Genomic DNA, 23,887 nt, shown 5'->3' with positions numbered 1-23,887 from the left:
GTTCGGTTGGTACCTGCAGCATTAGAATTCATCCTATTATAACGTTCGAAAGAAGCTTGAGATTTTCATAACCTCACGTAAAGGGTCGGTTCGAGTGCAGCGTGTGAGAAGCCTGCAATTACGTTTAAGTTCGACGACGTTGAATGTTTGTGCCTGTAAGTTATTACGACTGATTTTATCACAGAAAGAACTATTGAAAGTAAATACATTCCTTATGAGATCCGTACCAATCAGGGCTCATTACCGAACTTGAGATTTGAATCGTAGTGTGACAAGTATGATAGCAAAACATGGGTGGGAACTAGAAGAAAACAAACATGGTTATGTGCCATGATCAATGCCTCCACGAATAAGCCGGCTTGGGGAGAGTTGAACAGCGCACTAGAAAAGCAGGAGCATAAAGTAAAAGGTACGTAGCAGATAACTAACTATGGTAAATATTCGTTTGTAAATCGGGGAATCGATGATTGGATTGCATTACCTGCAGCTGTCTTAGAGCCTCTTCCAAAAATGCAAGATGCTTTAAGAATATGTTCCTGCATTCTGCAAACTATGTGTAAATGTCTACGTAATGGTGCCATATTTTAATGCAATGCTTAACCCACTGTAAGGCATCTGAATAACGGTGCTGCATTTAGAATGTTAAATTAGTGATATTTCTTGTGATATTATATTTTTATGGAGTTGCTTGTTTGACTCTTGTTGCTGATGTTGTTGTTTAATTACGTTTAAATTTTACTATCATACCACTGCAAGTAATTATTGCCACCGGGATATTTCCCAATTGCGATGTATTTGTTAATAATTATTAATTATCGTTCAGGCCATCTATGGACCACGTTTTACAGTCTTTACGTTATTTTTCACCAGTCCTGACTTCACATTCTGCCAGTACTTCTTCATCCTTGCACTGACTTCTTTCTTCTGTTCTTCTGTGTAGGTTCTCTTCTTCTTCTTCACAAGTTCTTCCCCACTCTCCTGAAAACCCTTGAACTCCTTCACTTTTTGTCTAAATTTGTTTCTGTCCAGTACGTCCTCTTTTTCTACTCCTATCCTGGCCAGGTCGGTCCTTACTTCCCGAAACCATTTTGGTTCCGTCTTCCTTAGGCTGAAGAAGCTGAAAATCCTTTTTGTCAGTCGGTTGGTGTCCATTCTCTGTAGATGTCCATAAAATTGAAGCCTTCGCTTTTTCATCAATACGACGACTTCCTCTGTCTTCTGGTATAGTTCTTTGTTGGGTCTAAGTCTCCTCTCCCCACCTTTCATTTTCGGGCCCAAGATCTTCCGGAGCATTTTCCTCTCTTTCTGATAATATCAATAAATGTAATCATTTGTTATTACAGTATTGAAACAATTAAAAACCCTAAAAATTGACGATAATCAAAAATTAAAAGTACATTAGTTAAAAATGTAATATTCCCTACTTCTGACATATTTTTTACAAATTACACAATAAAGCAGGTGCCCATTCTCACCCACTATTTAATCTTGATTTTTGTCCTTATTCGAGATATTACACTGTTTTGATCTTTGTTTTGATTATCATTATATATATTAAATAATCTTTCTTTCTTTCTCTTTCTTTCTTTCTTTCTTTCTTTCTTTATCGGTTTTAAACTGAGTTTCTGCTGTATTCCCATGAGTTTTGTTGGTAATTTTAGAAAATTGGGGGTTGCGTTATTGATCAAGCATTTTTTCAAAAACGTAAGTCTTGCCCTAATTTTCCAAAACCAAAATCTGGATTAATCACTGAAGATGGGTCAAACGAGCCGAAACATGTTTGAATTTGTTTACTCCGTCTAATGATGGAATATATGATGTCTTGAATTAGGAGGATGCTCTCATTTTTTCACCTTTGTAAAGTGCACTATTCGGGTTAAACGTTATTAAGGTGCATTACTTACAAAATAATGTAAAAACAAGTTGAAACTGTGTTGGGAAAAGGTCAGTTTGGCTTTAGAAAAATGCAGGATCGCCTGAAGCAATCCTGACTTTAAGTCTGATCTTAGAGGATCGTATTAAGTCGGAGAAGTTCACGTACCTGGCGTTCGTGGATCTAGAAAAGGCATTCGATAGTAATGACTGGACCTAACTATCTGAGATTCTGAAAGCGACCGGGATCAGATACCGAGAAATAAAAACTGTCTTCAATCTGTTTAAAAAACCGTCTGCAGTGATGAGAATCGAAGGCTTTGAAAAAGAAACCAGCAATCCAGAAAGGAGCGAAGCAAGGCTGCAGTTTGCCTCCACACTTTTCCAATGTTTATATAGAACAGGCAGTAAAGGAAATCAAAGAGGAATTTGGGAAGGAAATCACAACCCAAGGAGAGGAAATCAAAACCCTGAGATTCTCTGATGATATTGTTATGTTATCTGAGTCTGCAGAAGATCAGGAAAGATTGCTGAGTATATGGACAGAGTCTTGGGTAAGGAGTACAAGATGAAATTAATTAAGTCCAAAACAAAAGTAATGGAGTGCAGTCGAACGAAGTCAGGTGATGGAGGAAGTATTAGATTACGAAATGAACTCTTAATGGAATTAGATAAGTATTGCTTCTTGGGTAGTAAGATAACTATGGCAGAAGTAAGGAGGGCGTAAAATGCAGACTAGCACAAGCAAGGAAGGCCTTCCTTAAGAAAAGAAATTTGCTCACTTCTAACATTGATATGGGAATTAGGAAGTTCTTGAAGACTTCCGTACCGACCTCGATAGCTGCAGTCGCTTAAGTGCGGCCAGTATCCAGTATTCGGGAGATAGTAGGTTCGAACCCCACTGTCGGCAGCCCTGAAAATGGTTTTCCGTGGTTTCCCATTTTCACACCAGGTAAATGCTGGGGCTGTACCTTAATTAAGGCCATGGCCGCTTCCTTCCCACTCCTAGCCCTTTCCTGTCCAATCGTCGCCATAAGACCTATCTGTGTCGGTGCGACGTAAAGCAACTTGTAAAAAAAAAATAGAAGACTTTCGTCTGGAGCGTGGCATTGTATGGAAGTGAAACATGGACGATAACTAGCTCAGAAAGAAAGAGAATAGAAGCTTTTGAAATGTGGTGTTACAGAAGAATGCTGAAGGTGAGATAGATAGGTCGAATCACGAATGAAGAGATACTGAATCGAACTGGTGAGAGGAGATCGATTTGACTAAATTTGACGAGAAGAAGAGATAGAATGATAGGACACATCTTAAGACACCAAGGACTTGTTCAGTTGGTTTTTTTAGGAAACGGTAGGCAGTAAGAACGACAGAGATAGACCAAGATATGAATATGACAAAAAGATTAGAGCAGATGTAGGATGTACTAGATACGTAAACATGAAAAGTTTATCACAGGATAGGGTGGCATGGAAAGCTGCATCAAACCAATCTATGGACTGATGATTCAAACACAACGTCTCGAATGGACTCAAAAAGTACTGGACCGATTTCGCTGAAAATTTCACTATTTTTTCTTATTACTCCTGGGAGGGTTTAGGAAGTGGTTAGAACAAAATCCGATAGATAGTTCTTTGATGAGTATTTTTTCGTAATTAATTTAATTGCAGAGCAGCACCAAGCTTTCAATCGATTTTGATGGACAGATTGTCGTGAGGAGACAGCGATTTACTCTGTATTATGATTAAAATGTTGTATATAGGAGGTTGAGAACTCGCCACCATGTTTTATGAAGTACTCTTCAACGCATCCTCCAGCATAGCTCTCAACTAAACGAAACCCCATGGCACTACAGCCCTTGAAGGGCCTTGGCCTACCAAGCGACCGCTGCTCAGCCCGAAGGTCTGCAGATTACGAGGTGTCGTGTGGTCAGCACGACGAATCCTCTCGGCCGTTATTCTAGGCTTTCTAGACCGGGGCCGCTATCTCACCGTCAGATAGCTCCTCAATTCTAATCACGTAGGCTGAGTGGACCTCGAACCAGCCCTCAGGTCCAGGTAAAAATCCCTGACCTGGCCGGGAATCGAACCCGTTGCCTCCGGGTAAGAGGCAGGCACGCTACCCCTACACCACGGGGCAGCTCTTAACTAAACCTGGTACAAATGTGACTTACTACCTGAGAAAAAAACATGTTGATGCAAAACACGCCTAGGGAGTGGATGAAATGTAAAAATAACCAAAAACGACCGACATTAGCGTGAAATCCACAGTTTTCGTCGTCGCTAAGGTGAAATGTCACACTCTGAATGCCGTGTAAGTCATCGTTCAGCCCCAATCGGACAGGGGGTTAAAAGCGGGGAGAACGAAAATGTCCAAAATGACCGACATTTGCGTTGAGTCCACAGTTTTCGGGATCCGTAGCGTGATTGGAATTGTATACATCATATGCATACCGTTACAACTTGATTTTATCATATGTCTGAAAGGATCAGTTCTCAAGAGTTTCGACTTAACTTTTGAGCGCTGCCTTTTGGCGGAGGCTAAGTGAATTAATAAACAGCCAATCATAGGCTGTCGATCGCTCCGATAGAGTGCGGGTTAGACTCTAGTTCCGGTCACCAATGTTGTCAATCTGTTGTTTTCCGTAACCACGTGCTATCAGCTGTGTGTTGTATTTTGCTCAGTTCGTTCCGCCGTCTTTTTCACTTCACTCGGTCATTCTTGACAAAGCACCAACACTGGTGGCTAGAAATAATGATCTGATTGAGCGGTTGAAGGAGCACAATATTGCCGTTCGCGATAACGTAAGGAAGGAGGTGGGGGGAACTCGTGTATCTTGTGAAGCAAAAATCCCTCGTACCCACTTTACGTGGTGGATGAAATAGCCAACAGAGTGAAACCTCAACACACGATAACAACGCCGATAGTGGGTCAGAAATGACTGGTGTATTCCCTTTGTAGAATTGTTTCCTTCCTTAGGACAAATTTAATCTATCAGCAACGCGAGGTTTTCTAGATGGTGAGTAGAAATTTCACTTCATTTTCTCGCCTTTTATATGTTCGAGCATTGATCTTTGTATCTTATGTAGCCTTATCTTCAATTTGTTATGTGTTATTGTTCATCTTATATGAGTTATGCATTTTGCTGCAAAGAATGATTGATTCTGGACTTATATTCGAGTATACACATTCCCGTTAGTGTTTTGTGTTGGGAATCAGCTGTTTGTACTCGTAATAATTTGGCACCGATGTCTGACTTCTTGTTAACTGTCAAGTCGAAACTCATAAAAACGGAACTATACTTCCCTGATAATCTGAGCTGACACAAGGAAATAGTTTAAAGCGAAATTCGAATCTCAAAATAAAACTGAAACACATATCAATAACACTAAATTTACAAAAGAGTTCGCAAACTGCCAATCAAGGTCACAATAAAGAAATCTACAAAAACTCACTTGAAGTAGTTAATACAAATCCTAAAATTAAAATTGAAAGAAAGTGCCCGGGTAGAGCCGGGTACTACAGCTAGCATTTTATAAAATCAAGGGCACATAGGTAATACGAAATAAAGCAGTTCATTGGTTGCCGTACCTGTAGTAGTGAAGTCTTCGTTCGGGAGACAGCGCGCGTCTTCTTCCACCATTAGCGAGACTGAGTTTGCGAGCTGAGTGTAGGCTCCGGAAGGCCTTCATCAACTCACCCGTAGGAGATGCTGTGATTTACTGCCGCTCCTTGTCGAATGTTCACTTATCTCCCTCTGTACGTAACTGGAGTTCAATCCCCGCTACAAGCAGACCTACAGAGGTGCTTTTCTCCACCAACTCGCGGAGTAAAGCGGAAAGTCGCTATTTGTTTTACGTCGCACCAACACAAATAGGTCTTATGGCAACGATGGGACAGGAAATGCCTAGGAATGGGAAGGAAGCGGCCGTGGCCTTAATTAAGGTACAGCCCCAACATTTGCCTGGTGTGAAAATGGGAAACCACGGAAAACCATCTTCAGGACGGCCGACAGTGGGGTTCGAACCCACTATCACTCGGATGCGCGCTCACAGCTGCGCGCCCGTAACCGCACGGCCAACTCGCCCGGTAACACGGAAAGTCGAAATTGACACGAAGGCAGGTAAACGGTGTGATAGACAAATGCCTTTATCCTATACCAGATGTCATATTATTATTATTATTATTATTATTATTATCATCATACTACAGGAAACAAATGGTCCGAACTAAAGTAAACTGTAAATTTAAAATTTATTTATTTATTTATTTATTTATTTATTTATTTATTTATTTATTTATTTATTTATTTATTAGTGCTTTGTTCAGTGGCGTAGGCCCTTTCTTTTAGTTAACCATTGAGGTACATGAGGAAAAGAAAACAATATATGAATCAACCATCCCATTCTACCAACAGCAATACCACTTGGATGAAATGGAAGTTATAGGATTAATGGTTGGCGCTAGAGGAATCATTCCTCTCTTCGTCGCCCAGTTCTGCAAGTCATTTAACCTCAATCAGGCATTAATAAAAGAAACTGCAGTGACCGCCTTGTAATATTCGGTCCAAATCCTGAAGGACCATATCTCCCAATGCAACAACATACAACTTTTAATGTTCATATTGTCTTTCTGTATACTTTGTCCTCAGGGACAATCTCCAGTCGAGGAAGTCGAAATAAATAAATAAATAACATTTACAATAAATAATTGAAATTGAAATACAACTCATCAAATTAATACTGAGTTTAAATAAATAATTAACAAGTTAAATTCGCATAAAACTGGTAAAGTGCGTTTTAAAGTTAAAACTTAAGATAAAATTCAACTAAAACAAAAATTCCCCTAACATAATAATATAAACAAAGTATCTGTTGTTACCGGGCGAGTTGGCCGTGCGCGTAGAGGCGCGCGGCTGTGAGCTTGCATCCGGGAGATAGTAGGTTCGAATCCCACTATCGGCAGCCCTGAAGATGGTTTTCCGTGGTTTCCCATTTTCACACCAGGCAAATGCTGGGGCTGTACCTTAATTAAGGCCACGGCCGCTTCCTTCCAACTCCCAGGCCTTTCCTATCCCATCGTCGCCATAAGACCTATCTGTGTCGGTGCGACGTAAAGCCCCTAGCAAAAAAAGTATCTGTTGAGGACAAAAGACCGTTCGTATCGCCACATATAACGAACGCCTGGAAGGTACGCATAGTCGCCTAACAGTGTGAATGGACAAGTTGCCGGCTACTCTTGGCCATTCCAGTGATGAGCAATCCTGTGTTATCGCTGTGTAGAGCGGGCTGTAGCCTCTCCAGGCTGAATATTCCTTGTGTATGGATTACAACGCAAACGGACTTAAGTCCCCACCAAATATCTCTTTCCTGCACATCGCGGAAGGCACACTCCTGTACCCTTGCTGTGCCCCAAACATACATTGGTAACACTACGCGGCAGCATTCATACCTCGGTGATTTGCCTCTAAGCACGCGTATGGGATCATGATCTATATACACGGGTCAGGACACGAATGTTACTTATGAAGCCGCCATTCTGGAACTAAAAGTGGGTGATCCCTACAGCATTTCCATGTTGCATATAAGCGACTTTCGGGTTTTAAAAAGACAAGTTGAAGCTGAGTTGGGAGAAGATCAATTTAGCTTCAGAAGAAATGTAGGAACACGTGAAGCAATCCTAACTTTTAAGCCTGATCTTAGAGGATCCAACTAAGAAGGACAAACCCACGTACATGGCATTCGTAGATCTATCAAAGGCATTCGATAATGTTGATTGGACCAAGCTATTTAAGATTCTGAAGGTGATTGGGCAGTTTGTCCTCTCCTTTTCAATGTTTATATAGAACAGGCAATAAAGGAAATCAAAGAGGAATTTGGAAAGGGAATCACAATCCAAGGCGAGGAAATCAAAACCTTGAGACATGCCGATGATATTTTATCTGAGACTGCAGAAGATCTCGAGAAGTTGCTGAATGGTACGGACGAAGTCTTGGGTAAGGGGTACAAGCTGAAAATAAATAAGTCCAAAGCAAAAGTAATGGAGTGCAGTCGAACGAAGGCAGGTGGTGCAGGAAATGTTAGATTAGGAAATGAAGTCTTAAAGTAAGTAGATGAATATTGTTATTTGGGTAGTAAAATAACTAACGATGGCAGAAATAAGGAGGACATAAAATGCAGACTAGCACAAGCAAGGAAGAGCTTTCTTAAGAAAAGAAATTTAATCACTTCAAACATTGATATCGGAATTAGAAAGCTGTTTCTGAAGACGTTCGTCTGAAACGTGACATTATATGGACGATAACTAGCTCAGAAAGAAGGAGAATAGAAGCTTTTGAAATGTGGTGTTACAGAAGAATGCTGAAGGTGAGATGGATAGATCGAGTCACGAATGAAGAGATACTTAATCGAATTGGAGAGAGGAGATCGACTTGGCTAGTGAGAGATAGAATGAGAGAACACATCTTAAGACACCCAGGACATGTTCAGTTGGTCTTTGAAGGAAGTGTAGGTGGTAAGAACGGTAGGGATAGACCAAGGTATGAATATGACAAGCATATTAGAGCGTATATAGGATGCAATAGTTACGTAGAAATTTAAAGGTTAGCACAGAATAGGATGACATGGAGAGCTGCATCAAAGCAGTTTATCGACTGATGACTCAAACACAACATTTAATAACACGAAAGCTGTTAAAATGATTTGTATTGCCTAGGACTACATATAATTAATAGCTTTCCTATAACCTGCGAATTGTGATATAAGGATAAGATATCTATTTTGCCGTCTATAAGAAATATGGTTTCATAAACTGGGAACAGTTGCCACGGAATTAAAACCAGACTATATGACAAAATTATCATAATATTTTTTGAACTAGTAGACCTAATTTAGGATACCTCAGCATGAACAAAGTAATAAATGTAATGATCATAAAAGTGTCGCTGGAACTCAAAGCAGCCCGTTCCGAAAGGATGAAGAAGTGCTGGGCTGATCGGAGGAAGAACGAAGGACAAGAAGAATAACATATAGAGCAAGTACGCGGGAGGAACCGAATGGAATCTGGCCGTAAACTGCTGATAAAATATTACCCCACTTGACAGCCAGTTTCGTGGCATAAAACAACACTATTACAACAACTACAAGCTACGTTCGTAGTAACAAGAAAATACGCACAAAACTGCGATACGTTACAAAAGTGTCCGCCTCCGTAGCGCAACGGTTAGTGTTATTAGATGCCTCCTCGGGGCCCGGGTTCGATTCCCAGAAATTTAAGAATGACACGACAGCTGGTATGTGGTTGAAATGGTATGTACCGAGCTCGATAGCTGCAGTCGCTTAAGTGCGGCCAGTATCCAGTATTCGGGAGATAGTAGGTTCGAATCCCACTGTCGGCAGCCCTGAAAATGTTTTCCGTGGTTTCCCATTTTCACGCCAGGCAAATGCTGGGGCTGTACCTTAATTACGGCCACGGCCGCTTCCTTCCAACTCCTAGCCCTTCCCTGTCCCATCGTCGCCATAAGACCTATCTGTGCCGGTGCGACGTAAAGCAACTAGCAACAAAGAATGGTATGTACAGCTCGCCTCCATTGGGGGTCTGCTTGTGCTGCACCCCCTCGGGATGAGAACGTGAGTTTATTATTATAATAGAGCGATATAAATTGTGTATAATAATAATAATACAAGGTGTACAACTTTGCTTCCGCTGTTTGCCGATGGATGGCGACAACGATACGTTGCGGTCGAACGAAACGTCGCAGACGTCAGGCAGTTAGCTTCGACCTCGGTCAACATAACCCCATTCAAACTTAGTCGATGTGTGTCTGCATCAAAAAGTTGTTCTCGATTGAGCATGGCAGTGTACGAGCCAAATTCTCGGCATTTGCGGGAGGTGTTACTGTTTTGTTTCAACATGAAGAAAATAGTGGCTGAGTCTCATCGAATGCTCTCACGTACGTATGGTGAGGACGCTATTAGTGGAAGAACATGTCGTGAGTGGTTTCAACGCTTCAAGCACGGTGATTTTAACGTCGAAGACCGTCTTAGTGGTGGAAGAAAGAAAGTTTTCGAAGATGCAGAATTGGAGACATTGCTGAGTGAAGACTCGCGTCAAACTCAAGAAGAATTGGCACGATCAGTGGGAGTGGCACAGCAAGCCATTTCAAAACGTCTCAAGACCATGGGCATGGTTCAGAAATGAGGAACTTGGGTCCCGTATGAGTTGAAACCAAGAGACGTTGAACGGGGGCGAAAAATGAGTTCATTACGATAACCCTAAACGCAAAAAATTATGGGGATATCCCGGCCATGCTTCAACGTCGACGGCAAAACCGAATATTCACGGCTCCAAGATCATGCTCTGCATTTGGTAGGACCAGCTCGGCGTCGTGTACTATGAGGTGTTAAAACCCGGTGAAACAATCACAGGTGCTCGTTATCGAACGCAATTAATGCGTTTGAGCAGAGCATTGAAAGACAAACGGCCGCAATACAGCGAGAGGCACGATAAAGTGATTTTGCAACACGCCAACGCTCGACCCCACGTTGCAAAAGAGATCAAAACATACCTGGGAATGTTAAAATGGGACGTCCTACTCCACCCGCCGTATTCTCCAGACATTGCTCCCTCTGATTATCACCTGTTTCGATCAATCGCGCATGGCCTGGCTGACCGACACTTCCGATCTCATGAAGAAGTCACAAATTGGATCGATTCGTGGATCGCTTCAAAAGATGAACAATTTTCTCGACACGGGATTCTAACACTGTCCGAAAGATGGGAGAAAGTCGTGGCCAGCGATGGACACTACTTTGAATGAGACATGTGTAAGAAATCTGCCTCCAATGTTGGGGACAAAACGGCGGAAGCAAAGTTGTACACCTTGTAATAATAATAATAATAATAATAATAATAATAATAATAATAATAATAATAATAATAATAATAATAATAATAATAATAATAATAATAATAATAATAATTGAATGAATTATGCAAATTCTCCATTATTATTATTATTATTATTATTATTATTATTAAGAAAACCGTGTCTAAATGTTAAAGAATCTGAGGGGTCATTGATTTACATGATTTACAAAATTATTACAATAATCATTACAATAGTCCTCCCTTATAATGTAGTAGTTAGTGTGATTAGCTACCACTCCCGGAGGCCCGGATTCGACTCCCGGCTATGACACGAAATTTGAAAATTGGTACGAGGACTGGAACGGGGTCCACTCAGCCTCGGAAGGTCAACTGAGTAGAGGGAGTTCAATTCCCATCTGAGCCAACCTCGTAGTAGTTGTCCGTGGTTTCCCCATTTCTCCTCCAGGTAAATGCTGTAATGGTACCTAATCTAAGGCCACGACCGGTCCCTTCCCTCATTCTTGTCTATCCCTTGCAATTTTCCCATCCCCCACAAGGCCCCTGTTCAGCATAGCAGGTGAGGCCACCTGGGCTAGTTACTGGGCATCCTCCCCAGTTGTATCCTCAGGCGCAAAGTCTCTCGCTCCAGATCACTGCCCTTGGGGCCGTAGAGGTGGGATCCCTTGCTGAGTGCGAGGGAAAAGACAACGCTGGAGGGTAAACGGATTAGGAAAGAAGGAAAGATTACTAGAATAAATTACCATCCCAATATACTGACAAACACAAATTTATATACAAACATTGAAGGTAGTCCTCTTTCTTTCGGGGCCTTCCTGGCACACGAGAAATATGTCGGTGGATTGGGAAAGTCGAAGAGTGTAAGCAGCCTCCTTCCATTTGCTCTCTTTACTTTGAACTCAAAACGAATTTGCGGGAAAATATTATAATCACGATAAGATCAGTAAGAGATTCTTTGATATACAATGTTTTTTACAAAAGAAAATAGAGTGAACTTGGTGATTATTACTTCAATTTTCCCTAGCAAAATGTATACTAACCTCAAACAGGCGTGAATGTTCTGTTGGCTGCCATTTACGACGTCCGCAATTGTGCACCCATTTTTCCCTCCTATTATCATCTTTTAGATCCCCTTAGTTGAGTGACTTTTAGAATCTGGAACGACACAATAACCCATTATAACCTTAATCTCATTGCAGTGAATAACACGCAGCAGACAGCTTTAGTCTCAAAATGGCCGCTGCCGCAAAGAATTCTGGGAGCGTGACCAGACCCGTGTGACCTTGTATGTGATTAAGGACGTTAATGGCATCTGTTTGTGAACTTGAGAACTACGACGAGTAAGTAATTCACGCGTTGCGTCACTGTGACGGTAATGCTAAAGCACTGAGAAGAATGATGCGGGTGATGCAAAAAGTAAATCACTACGACAGATATACAACACGACAGCAGATACGGATACTTTGAGAAATTTCATACTAGAACAATTCCCTCAGTTACCGCACGTTGGTGACTGTACTGTTAAGAAGTTCAAAACCCACATCCCCTTCGCAGAAAATAACTTGTTACGTTATGTCGGAATCAAAATACACAATAATTTTAAATGGAACCACCATCTCGCCCAGCAAAGCCCTGCATAGGCGTTCGAACCACCACTGGACACACGTCGCGACTGAATCCTAAACAAATCATAAATATTTATAAATCATTTCTCAGACCTTTAATCTTTAACGTTTATCACCGCCCACCCGCTTGAATATGCCGAAGTACATAAATTTGACCGAGACATGCGACAATCGCGCAGCCAACTATCAACCTTTATATACAATCTCCTCCATCCTGACATATATCCAAACATGCTTACCAACAACTTAGCTTCTACAACCACCATCCCATCCCTCGATAATAGAATTATAATCTCATTGAATATGCGGTGGAATATCACGTTATCCAGAAGTGCCGTAAGCGAAGTGCAATATCTCAATGCAGTCTATGAATTTCGAGCTCCGTTTTAGTGATAGAATTATCGTATTATTATATCATCATTTTTGGAGTATAACTTAACATTGAATGTAGTGCCATTAAAATTACAAAGCAATTATCACAATATTTATGAAATGTAACCAGCGCTGCGCTTCCAAAATTCTGTAAGACTGCAAGACTACCTGACCTTTAAAATTAGTGGGTTACAGCTAGTTACAACAAAATTCCCTCAATTTGGCTTAAATCAGGCATATAGGGGACATTTCATCATGAAAAATAAGAAATCTATATTTCAATGCACTAGTTTGAAAGTCTTAATCTGCTTAAATAGTATTTTTTTACTGGACCTACTATTTATTAAAAATCAATCCAAGGTGTGATCACACTTTTCACTGGAACAGACTCTTGAATTGGTGTATGTTGCTGTACGATAGTTTTGCAGCCACGTCTTGATGTATTTCTGGGACTTAAATCGGTCAACAGGTGAGACATTTGAATGTTTGAAGATAACGAACAGTGATGACCTTAAATAAGTGATGGCTGCTAAAGTTATCCATCAAACTGAACTTTCGATGTTCACGATTACGATCGTAGCTGGAGGGTGAGAACTCGATGATAGAATGGAGAAATTAAAAATAAAAGAAGCGAAAGTAGAAAGTATACGCAAGAAATCAGAAGGCATCCTCTAATGAGTAGACATAGAATTTGTACGCAAATGCATATTTTGTTTGCCGATATGTAGACCTCCAAAACCAACAAAGAAATGCGTGTGAACGTGAAATTGCACGAATGATTAATTCATATATGCATATTTTAGTGCATAAATTTCAAATTTTTTCTTTATTTTGCATGTTTTTTACTTTCATTATGCATATTTTAACGCGTTTTACAAGCAGTCTTCAATAAAGTGTAAAATAATTAATGGCGTGAACTCTTCCTGGAATGGAATGGTTCAAAGAGAAGTGACACTTTTCAAGACACACTTCCAAATCATACCAGAATCAATCAAGAAGCGAGAAACACGTGGATTGCGTCTTGGTGATTCGCGGACATTATGCAGAACGTGAAGCCTGAATGGAAGGTCTGCAAACAAAATATCGCGATGTCCTTAAACGAAATCCGGGCTACTGCCACATCACGGTAGGTGTAACAAATACTTGGCAGGTACCCAAAAGAATGTTCTGATAATGGATCGACTAGAACGCTTAATACCTCCATTATCTCCCAAATTCATGTATTGTTTTGCCTCATCACTAATTATGTTTTAAGTTTACTTTATTATCACTTGTAGTGTTAAGCTGGTAGTAAGTTCAATCCATAGCATTATAATTCGTACTGTTAAGCACTGAAAATACTTAAGTTGTGTGCGTATTTGTATATAATGACGCTGGATTTAGAATGTTGAACTAGTAGTAATTCTTGTAATATTTTCTTTCCATACATCTGCTTGTACGCAGACTCTTGCTGTTTGTTTGTTTGTTTGTTTGTTTGTTTGTTTGTTTGTTTGTTTGTTTGTTTGTTTGTTTGTTTGTTTGTTTGTTTGTTTGTTTGTTTGTTTGTTTGTTTGTTTGTTTGTTTGTTTGTTTGTTTGTTTGTTTGTTTGTTTGTTTGTTTGTTTGTTTGTTTGTTTGTTTGTTTGTTTGTTTGTTTGTTTGTTTGTTTGTTTGTTTGTTTGTTTGTTTGTTTGTTTGTTTGTTTGTTTGTTTGTTTGTTTGTTTGTTTGTTTGTTTGTTTGTTTGTTTGTTTGTTTGTTTGTTTGTTTGTTTGTTTGTTTGTTTGTTTGTTTGTTTGTTTGTTTGTTTGTTTGTTTGTTTGTTTGTTTGTTTGTTTGTTTGTTTGTTTGTTTGTTTGTTTGTTTGTTTGTTTGTTTGTTTGTTTGTTTGTTTGTTTGTTTGTTTGTTTGTTTGTTTGTTTGTTTGTTTGTTTGTTTGTTTGTTTGTTTGTTTGTTTGTTTGTTTGTTTGTTTGTTTGTTTGTTTGTTTGTTTGTTTGTTTGTTTGTTTGTTTGTTTGTTTGTTTGTTTGTTTGTTTGTTTGTTTGTTTGTTTGTTTGTTTGTTTGTTTGTTTGTTTGTTTGTTTGTTTGTTTGTTTGTTTGTTTGTTTGTTTGTTTGTTTGTTTGTTTGTTTGTTTGTTTGTTTGTTTGTTTGTTTGTTTGTTTGTTTGTTTGTTTGTTTGTTTGTTTGTTTGTTTGTTTGTTTGTTTGTTTGTTTGTTTGTTTGTTTGTTTGTTTGTTTGTTTGTTTGTTTGTTTGTTTGTTTGTTTGTTTGTTTGTTTGTTTGTTTGTTTGTTTGTTTGTTTGTTTGTTTGTTTGTTTGTTTGTTTGTTTGTTTGTTTGTTTGTTTGTTTGTTTGTTTGTTTGTTTGTTTGTTTGTTTGTTTGTTTGTTTGTTTGTTTGTTTGTTTGTTTGTTTGTTTGTTTGTTTGTTTGTTTGTTTGTTTGTTTGTTTGTTTGTTTGTTTGTTTGTTTGTTTGTTTGTTTGTTTGTTTGTTTGTTTGTTTGTTTGTTTGTTTGTTTGTTTGTTTGTTTGTTTGTTTGTTTGTTTGTTTGTTTGTTTGTTTGTTTGTTTGTTTGTTTGTTTGTTTGTTTGTTTGTTTGTTTGTTTGTTTGTTTGTTTGTTTGTTTGTTTGTTTGTTTGTTTGTTTGTTTGTTTGTTTGTTTGTTTGTTTGTTTGTTTGTTTGTTTGTTTGTTTGTTTGTTTGTTTGTTTGTTTGTTTGTTTGTTTGTTTGTTTGTTTGTTTGTTTGTTTGTTTGTTTGTTTGTTTGTTTGTTTGTTTGTTTGTTTGTTTGTTTGTTTGTTTGTTTGTTTGTTTGTTTGTTTGTTTGTTTGTTTGTTTGTTTGTTTGTTTGTTTGTTTGTTTGTTTGTTTGTTTGTTTGTTTGTTTGTTTGTTTGTTTGTTTGTTTGTTTGTTTGTTTGTTTGTTTGTTTGTTTGTTTGTTTGTTTGTTTGTTTGTTTGTTTGTTTGTTTGTTTGTTTGTTTGTTTGTTTGTTTGTTTGTTTGTTTGTTTGTTTGTTTGTTTGTTTGTTTGTTTGTTTGTTTGTTTGTTTGTTTGTTTGTTTGTTTGTTTGTTTGTTTGTTTGTTTGTTTGTTTGTTTGTTTGTTTGTTTGTTTGTTTGTTTGTTTGTTTGTTTGTTTGTTTGTTTGTTTGTTTGTTTGTTTGTTTGTTTGTTTGTTTGTTTGTTTGTTGGTTGGTTGGTTTGTTGGTTGGTTGGTTGGTTGGTTGGTTTGTTTGTTTGTTTGTTTGTTTGTTTGTTTGTTTGTTTGTTTGTTTGTTTGTTTGTTTGTTTGTTTGTTTGTTTGTTTGTTTGTTTGTTTGTTTGTTTGTTTGTTTGTTTGTTTGTTTGTTTGTTTGTTTGTTTGTTTGTTTGTTTGTTTGTTTGTTTGTTTGTTTGTTTGTTTGTTTGTTTGTTTGTTTGTTTGTTTGTTTGTTTGTTTGTTTGTTTGTTTGTTTGTTTGTTTGTTTGTTTGTTTGTTTGTTTGTTTGTTTGTTTGTTTGTTTGTTTGTTTGTTTGTTTGTTTGTTTGTTTGTTTGTTTGTTTGTTTGTTTGTTTGTTTGTTTGTTTGTTTGTTTGTTTGTTTGTTTGTTTGTTTGTTTGTTTGTTTGTTTGTTTGTTTGTTTGTTTGTTTGTTTGTTTGTTTGTTTGTTTGTTTGTTTGTTTGTTTGTTTGTTTGTTTGTTTGTTTGTTTGTTTGTTTGTTTGTTTGTTTGTTTGTTTGTTTGTTTGTTTGTTTGTTTGTTTGTTTGTTTGTTTGTTTGTTTGTTTGTTTGTTTGTTTGTTTGTTTGTTTGTTTGTTTGTTTGTTTGTTTGTTTGTTTGTTTGTTTGTTTGTTTGTTTGTTTGTTTGTTTGTTTGTTTGTTTGTTTGTTTGTTTGTTTGTTTGTTTGTTTGTTTGTTTGTTTGTTTGTTTGTTTGTTTGTTTGTTTGTTTGTTTGTTTGTTTGTTTGTTTGTTTGTTTGTTTGTTTGTTTGTTTGTTTGTTTGTTTGTTTGTTTGTTTGTTTGTTTGTTTGTTTGTTTGTTTGTTTGTTTGTTTGTTTGTTTGTTTGTTTGTTTGTTTGTTTGTTTGTTTGTTTGTTTGTTTGTTTGTTTGTTTGTTTGTTTGTTTGTTTGTTTGTTTGTTTGTTTGTTTGTTTGTTTGTTTGTTTGTTTGTTTGTTTGTTTGTTTGTTTGTTTGTTTGTTTGTTTGTTTGTTTGTTTGTTTGTTTGTTTGTTTGTTTGTTTGTTTGTTTGTTTGTTTGTTTGTTTGTTTGTTTGTTTGTTTGTTTGTTTGTTTGTTTGTTTGTTTGTTTGTTTGTTTGTTTGTTTGTTTGTTTGTTTGTTTGTTTGTTTGTTTGTTTGTTTGTTTGTTTGTTTGTTTGTTTGTTTGTTTGTTTGTTTGTTTGTTTGTTTGTTTGTTTGTTTGTTTGTTTGTTTGTTTGTTTGTTTGTTTGTTTGTTTGTTTGTTTGTTTGTTTGTTTGTTTGTTTGTTTGTTTGTTTGTTTGTTTGTTTGTTTGTTTGTTTGTTTGTTTGTTTGTTTGTTTGTTTGTTTGTTTGTTTGTTTGTTTGTTTGTTTGTTTGTTTGTTTGTTTGTTTGTTTGTTTGTTTGTTTGTTTGTTTGTTTGTTTGTTTGTTTGTTTGTTTGTTTGTTTGTTTGTTTGTTTGTTTGTTTGTTTGTTTGTTTGTTTGTTTGTTTGTTTGTTTGTTTGTTATTTTAAGTGACCATTGTCACCGGGATACTTCCGACTTACAATGTATTTGTTAATAATAAAAATTTTAAAAAACATCCGTACATATAGAGCGATCATTCTTCGTATTGAAGCTAGTTTTAACAGACAAACGCCACATACAGTGTTTAAACTAGAAAACTTGGAGAAGAGTGTTGTAGCATATTGCAAAGCAAATTATGGTTTTCATACGGCTTTCTCAAAACTTTACTAATTGACTTATCATGTGTATTAATTAACACAGCGTGTCTTATCTAGGAGAAGTGTGCGTATTGTTTTACCAGTGAACACTGATAGACTGATACTTCTCACAAACTATGCACGGATTGTTCGAGCTATTCGAACAACCCAACTGTAAGTAGCGTATTTTTTTTTGTTTTTTATTCAGTTGTTTATTCATGGTCGTGCATGCAGTTGCATGCTCATATTGGTGACTTACACAACATATAATTGGTGTGGTTGCCCACAGGGCATACAACGTGTACCCTCGACCACAGCCTTACCTCACCAATCCCAGCCTGACGTCACAGGATCTACTCAAAAGAGGTCCATGAAAGAAGGAAATTATAGTCATCGTGCGTCTGTCCCTGCGACGAAGACCGTAGTACAGCCGGCCATGACCTGACCCGCCACGGAGTACGTCAGGTGTGGGCGTGACGTCACGAGCACGTGATGTGTATTGACCCGCTCGAAAGCAATGTACAGACATGGCCTGGTAGCCACTTCGAATCCCGTTCGTAGAAAAAATATAGATTGCGTGCCAAAAGCCTGGATTAAATTCCAAACCTCCCCGCAGTATGACCTTTTTCTCGCCGATGGCGCTAAACGCTCCTGGGCCCAACTATACACTAGAGTGGGTTGAGCGTTGCATTAAAATATGACTACCTCACACCGAGACGTGCAGATCGCCCATGGGTGTCAAATAAAAAGACTCACATCGGGAGACACTCCCGGCATTAAGAGCCACACGATTAAAAACACCATAATAATTTTTTTTTATTTATTTATTTATTTTTTTTTTTTTTTTTTGCTAGTTGCTTTACGTCGCACCGACACAGATATGTCTTATGGCGACGATGGACGGGGAAGGGCGAGGAGTTGGAAGGAAGCAGCCGTGGCCTTAATTAAGGTACAGCCCCAGCATTTGCCTGGTGTGAAAATGGGAAACCAAGGAAAAAAATTTTCAGGGCAATAAATATTATTAAGGGACTTTCCACTCGGTCCGTCCTGACTTGAAATTCCCACCTGAAAAAACCACGTGAATCCGTTGTCAGACCCCAGCTAAAAGCCAACTGATGCTAAATGGCTCAACGTCCGCCTCAATGTCCACCTTGCTTGCCTTCAATTTAAAAGAACCCGGGTTCGATTTCGCCCGGGTTGATGATTTTTAATTAGGCCTACCTATGGTTAAGTCCCGTGCCACGTTTTAATACGCATCCAGTGCAGGACTCCAATAGATTAAGAAAAGTGACCAGAAAAAAATAAAAAATAATATCCATCTCTGTGGTGTACCGTTGGTGTGATAAGCTGCCATCCCCAGAGGCCCGAGTTGGATTCCCGAATATCTGTTACGAAATTTGAAACGTTGTACGAGGGCTGGAACGGGGTGTACTGAGCCTTGGGAGGTTGTATCCTGCGGCCCAAAGTCCCAGGCTCCAGGGCACTGCACTTGAGGCGGTGGAGGCGGCTTCCCTTGCTGGGTCCGACGGAAAAACCAACCCTCGTCGGTGAACGGATTAAGAAAGAAATAAGAAGAAGAAGAAGAAGAAGAAGAATTGTGACATAAAAAAGGGGCTTACAAAGAGAATAAATATACAGAGTACAAGAAAATGAAAAATCCTCAAACTCGTTCCCAGTTTCAACCTGATCTGGGATGGAATGAATGAAGCCCCACGTAGCGGTGAGGATAGGAACTGTGCCGGCTGACGAAGCCTGTCGCACTCCTCTGGGGAGATGATTAATGACTGATAAATGCTATGAAATGATAATGGAGAGTGTTGCTGAAATGAAAGATGACAGGGAAAACCGGAGTACCCGGAGAAAAACCTGTCCCGTCTCCGTTTTGTCTAGAACAAATCTCACATGAAGTGACCGGGATTCGAACCACGAAACTCAGTGGTGAGAGGCCGGCGCGCTGCCGACTGAGCCATGGTGGGACCATGAATACAATGTACAAATACATGCTATAAATTGAGGAGTTTCTTTCCTCTTGTTTCTAGCCCGTCCATGCCCGAACCCCTGCCATATCTGGTCCGACAACATCACTGACATGTAAAAGTCGCAATTCTGGCAAAGTGAGATGAACTGAGCAGTGCAGTCGATCTGGAGAGGTATTATTCAGGACTCTAGCAAATTTCTACTTTTTTTAAAGAACAGGCTGATATGATTCGAACAGACAATTTGTATACTAAAATACCGCAGGTATGAATATTTTGGAATTATCGATAAGCATCGCTGGCCTCTCACCGCTGGGTCCGTGGTTCAAATCCCGGTCACTCCATGTGAGATTTGTGCTGGACAAAACGGAGGTGGGACAGGGTTTTTCTCCGAGTACTCCGGTTTTCCCTGTCATCTTTCATTCCAGTAACACTCTCCAATATAATTTCATTGCATCTGTCTGTCATTAATTACTGCCCCAGAGGAGTGCGACAGACCTCGGCAGCCGGCACAATTCCTGTCTTCCCCACTAAATAGGGGCTTCATTTATTCCATTCTCCACCCATCGAATGACTGGAAACAGGCTGTGGGTTTTCATTTGTCAAAAACCATAGGAATGTCAATTGTCAGTCGTGACATTAATCCGGAATGCCTCAGGCATGATAGGATTTTCAGCTTACATCGATATGGGGTCGATAATCTCAACAAGTAAACCCGATGTCTGGGACTTGCAGAAGTACCATTCGTCAATCTGATGCCGAGTGTTTTGGTGTTAAGTCTTTCCTGCTGTTTGCATGAATTAATCGACAAGACGGATCTCCGTGTAATACATTGACACACACAAGGGTGCTGAACTGTGGCCGGCCTAAGTCACATGCGATCACACGGCAGTTTCGTGACTAACTGATTATCCTATCCACAATAACAATATCACAATACCTATGACTAGGAATTCAGGTGCTGATAACAAAAACCCAGTTGGGCGAGGAGCCTAATACATGACAACGTCATTTCGTATTCCCTCTGTGCTCAAGATCACGACGACCAAGATAATGAATATAACAATGATAGAGGAGGCCATATTTTGAATACAACAATGGTAGAGGAGACCATATTTTGAATACAACAATGGTAGAGGAGGCCATATTTTGAATATAACAATGGTACAGAAGGCACTATTTTGAATATAACAATGATAAAGGCGGCCATATTTTGAATATAACAATGGTAGAGGAGGCCATATTTCGAATATAACAATGGTAGAGGAGACTAAGATGTGGTAGAAGAGGTTAAGATATGAATGTAACAATGGTAGAGGAGGCCATATTTTGAATATAACAATGGTACAGAAGGCCCTATTTTGAATATAACAATGATAGAGGCGGCCATATTTTGAATATAACAATGGTAGAGGAGACCATATTTCGAATATAACAATGGTAGAGGAGACTAAGATGTTGTAGAAGAGGTTAAGATATGAATATAACAATGGTAGAGGAGGCCATATTTTGAATACAACAATGGTAGAGGAGGCATATTTTGAATATAACAATGATAGAGGAGGCCATATTTTGAATATAACAATGATAGAGGAGGCCATATTTTGAATATAACAATGATAGAGGAGACCATATTTTGAATATAACAATGATAGAGGAGGCCATATTTTGAATATAACAATGATAGAGGAGGCCATATCTTGAATATAACAATGGCACAGGAGGCCATATTTTGCATATAACAATGATAGCGGAGGCCATATTTTGAATATAACAATGAGAGAGGCCATATTTTTAATATAACAATGGTAGAGGAGACTAAGATGTGGTAGAAGAGGTTAAGATGTGAATATAACAATGGCACAGGAGGCCATATTTTGAATATAACAATGATGGCGGAGGCCATATTTTGAATATAACAATGAGAGAGGAGGCCATATTTTTAACATAACAATGGTAGAGGAGACTAAGATGTGGTAGAAGAGATTAAGATATGAATATAACAATGAGAGAGGAGGTCATATTTTTAATATAACAATGGTAGAGGAGACTAAGAAGTGGTAGAAGAGGTTAAGATATGAATATAACAATGATAGAGGAGGCCATATTTTTAATATAACAATAGTAGAGGAGACTATGATGTGGTAGAGGAGGTTAAGATATGAATATAACAATGGCACAGGAGGCCAAATTTTGAATATAACAATGATAGAGGAGGCCATATTTTGAATATAACAATGGTACAGGAGGCCATATTTTCAATATAACAATGATAGAGGAGGCCATATTTTGAATATAACAATGGTACAGGAGGCCATATTTTCAATATAACAATGATACAGCAGGCCGTATATTGAATATAACAATGGTAGAAGATGCTACATCTGCATCTAATAGGAGAACGTACGATGTCCTCGTAATATCAGTCGGTAGTTCCTCTGCTCGCCGAACGCGCCACCAGACAGACGGAGCACTCGCGCAGAGATCGATGAGGACCATTTCTCTTGACGTATTCATTCCGACTTTCACTCGCACTGTGTCGAGCTCGTGACAGAAATGTTCAGGAATAAATCACTATTGACGGAGCAGTAAGGAAGAGGGGAATCGTATTTTAATAGAACTCACCATTCGTTCCGTACTTTTATCTGTCCGCAGAATCGTTGATGGGAATTGAGCTGAATCGACAATTTGTGGACTAGAATTATTATTATTATTATTATTATTATTATTATTATTATTATTATTATTATTATTATTATTATTATTATTATTATTATTATTATTATTTCTAATAACAGGCAAGAAGCAATCCACTCCCTCGAAAACCTACATGAAATTGCAGCCAAAACAGGACTTCAAATACGAGGGTCGAGTCATAAGTCACGGCAACTATTTTTTTTTTCGCGAACAGGAGACAACACGGAAAATCTAAGATATGAATTTGTAAATATAGGACACGTACTTATGCATAGTGCCTGAAAACAAATTCTGACTTCAGGAGATTCTCGTAGGAAAGTGGCAGAAAAAAGGCCATTGGTAAACATTGTTTTATTATGGTATAGACAGCAAAAACACAAGACTACGTACAAAGGACAGGTCTCCACTGGCTACAGACTTCCGAAATAATCACTCAAGGTTTCCACTGTGCGTTGCCAGCGGTAGGGCAGGCTCTGCATACCATTCGCTGCATGTGTATCACTAACGCGTGACACCTCTCTCCAAAATACTGTTACGATGTCCTCTTTGTTAGCAAACCGTTGCCCACGTAATGGCTTCTTGACTTTGGGGATTAGATTATAGTCACATGGGCTCAGATCAGGCGAATAAGGCGGCTGTGGAAGAACCTCCCATCCCCACCGCTGTAAGCGACGTTGAACGATGGCTGCCGTGTGAGCTGCCGCGTTATCGTGTAGGATTATGGCGTGGTCCAAAAGATCTGTACGTTTGGTTCGCACTGCATGGCGCAACTGGTACCACAAAAAGGAATTGTAATAAACTGCATTGACAGTGTGCCCCTCACGCACTGGATGACACACAAGAACACTTCTATGATCGATCACCATTATCCCTGGACACTGGACGGCCTGGGTGTGACAAATCGGCCGTTGATACTCTACCCCGTTTGAACGTCTCCACCCATATCGCCAATGTTCTATAGGACATGGCATGCACAACTAATGCTTCCCGCAGCTCTGCATGGCATTGGCGTGCATTTCTGCCGCAGATAACTGCTGTTTTAATATACGATCATTGCTCCTGCTTGTTGACTTCCATTTTGTTACGCTCTCACTCACACACTGAACTTGGGGGCATGCTTAGACCCACATTGTTGTTTACATACACCATCTAGTGGCATCATACGCAAGTACATACCGTACGTTTCCAAATGCATATCGTAGACTTTCCGTTTTGTCTCCTGTTCGCGAGAAAAAAATAATTGCCATGACTTACGACTCGATGAAGAAAACAGTACATGGAGGGAGTCTCTAGGTTTCTAGATGGGCAAGCTATGATGACTAAATCTGGACAAATTTCCCAAGTAAATAAATTCAAACTCCTTGGAGAAATCATTCAACCTTCTGGATTAAATCGTGAAGCATAATAAGGAGAGAATTAGTAAATTACGGAAAGCATATCGAATCACTTGGAACACAAAGTTTAAAAAATCGTTACCTGGGAAAACAAAACTAAGACATAATACAGCAATAAAACGCATCGGAAACCTTAATTTATTTCCATACTGAAAAAATCTCAGACACTATCAGGAAAAGGAGGTTGAAATTCTACGG

Source organism: Anabrus simplex, chromosome 10 (assembly GCF_040414725.1).
Source record: "Anabrus simplex isolate iqAnaSimp1 chromosome 10, ASM4041472v1, whole genome shotgun sequence".
NCBI classification, from domain to species: Eukaryota; Metazoa; Arthropoda; class Insecta; order Orthoptera; family Tettigoniidae; genus Anabrus; species Anabrus simplex.
Note: the sequence above shows the minus strand (reverse complement) of the source record.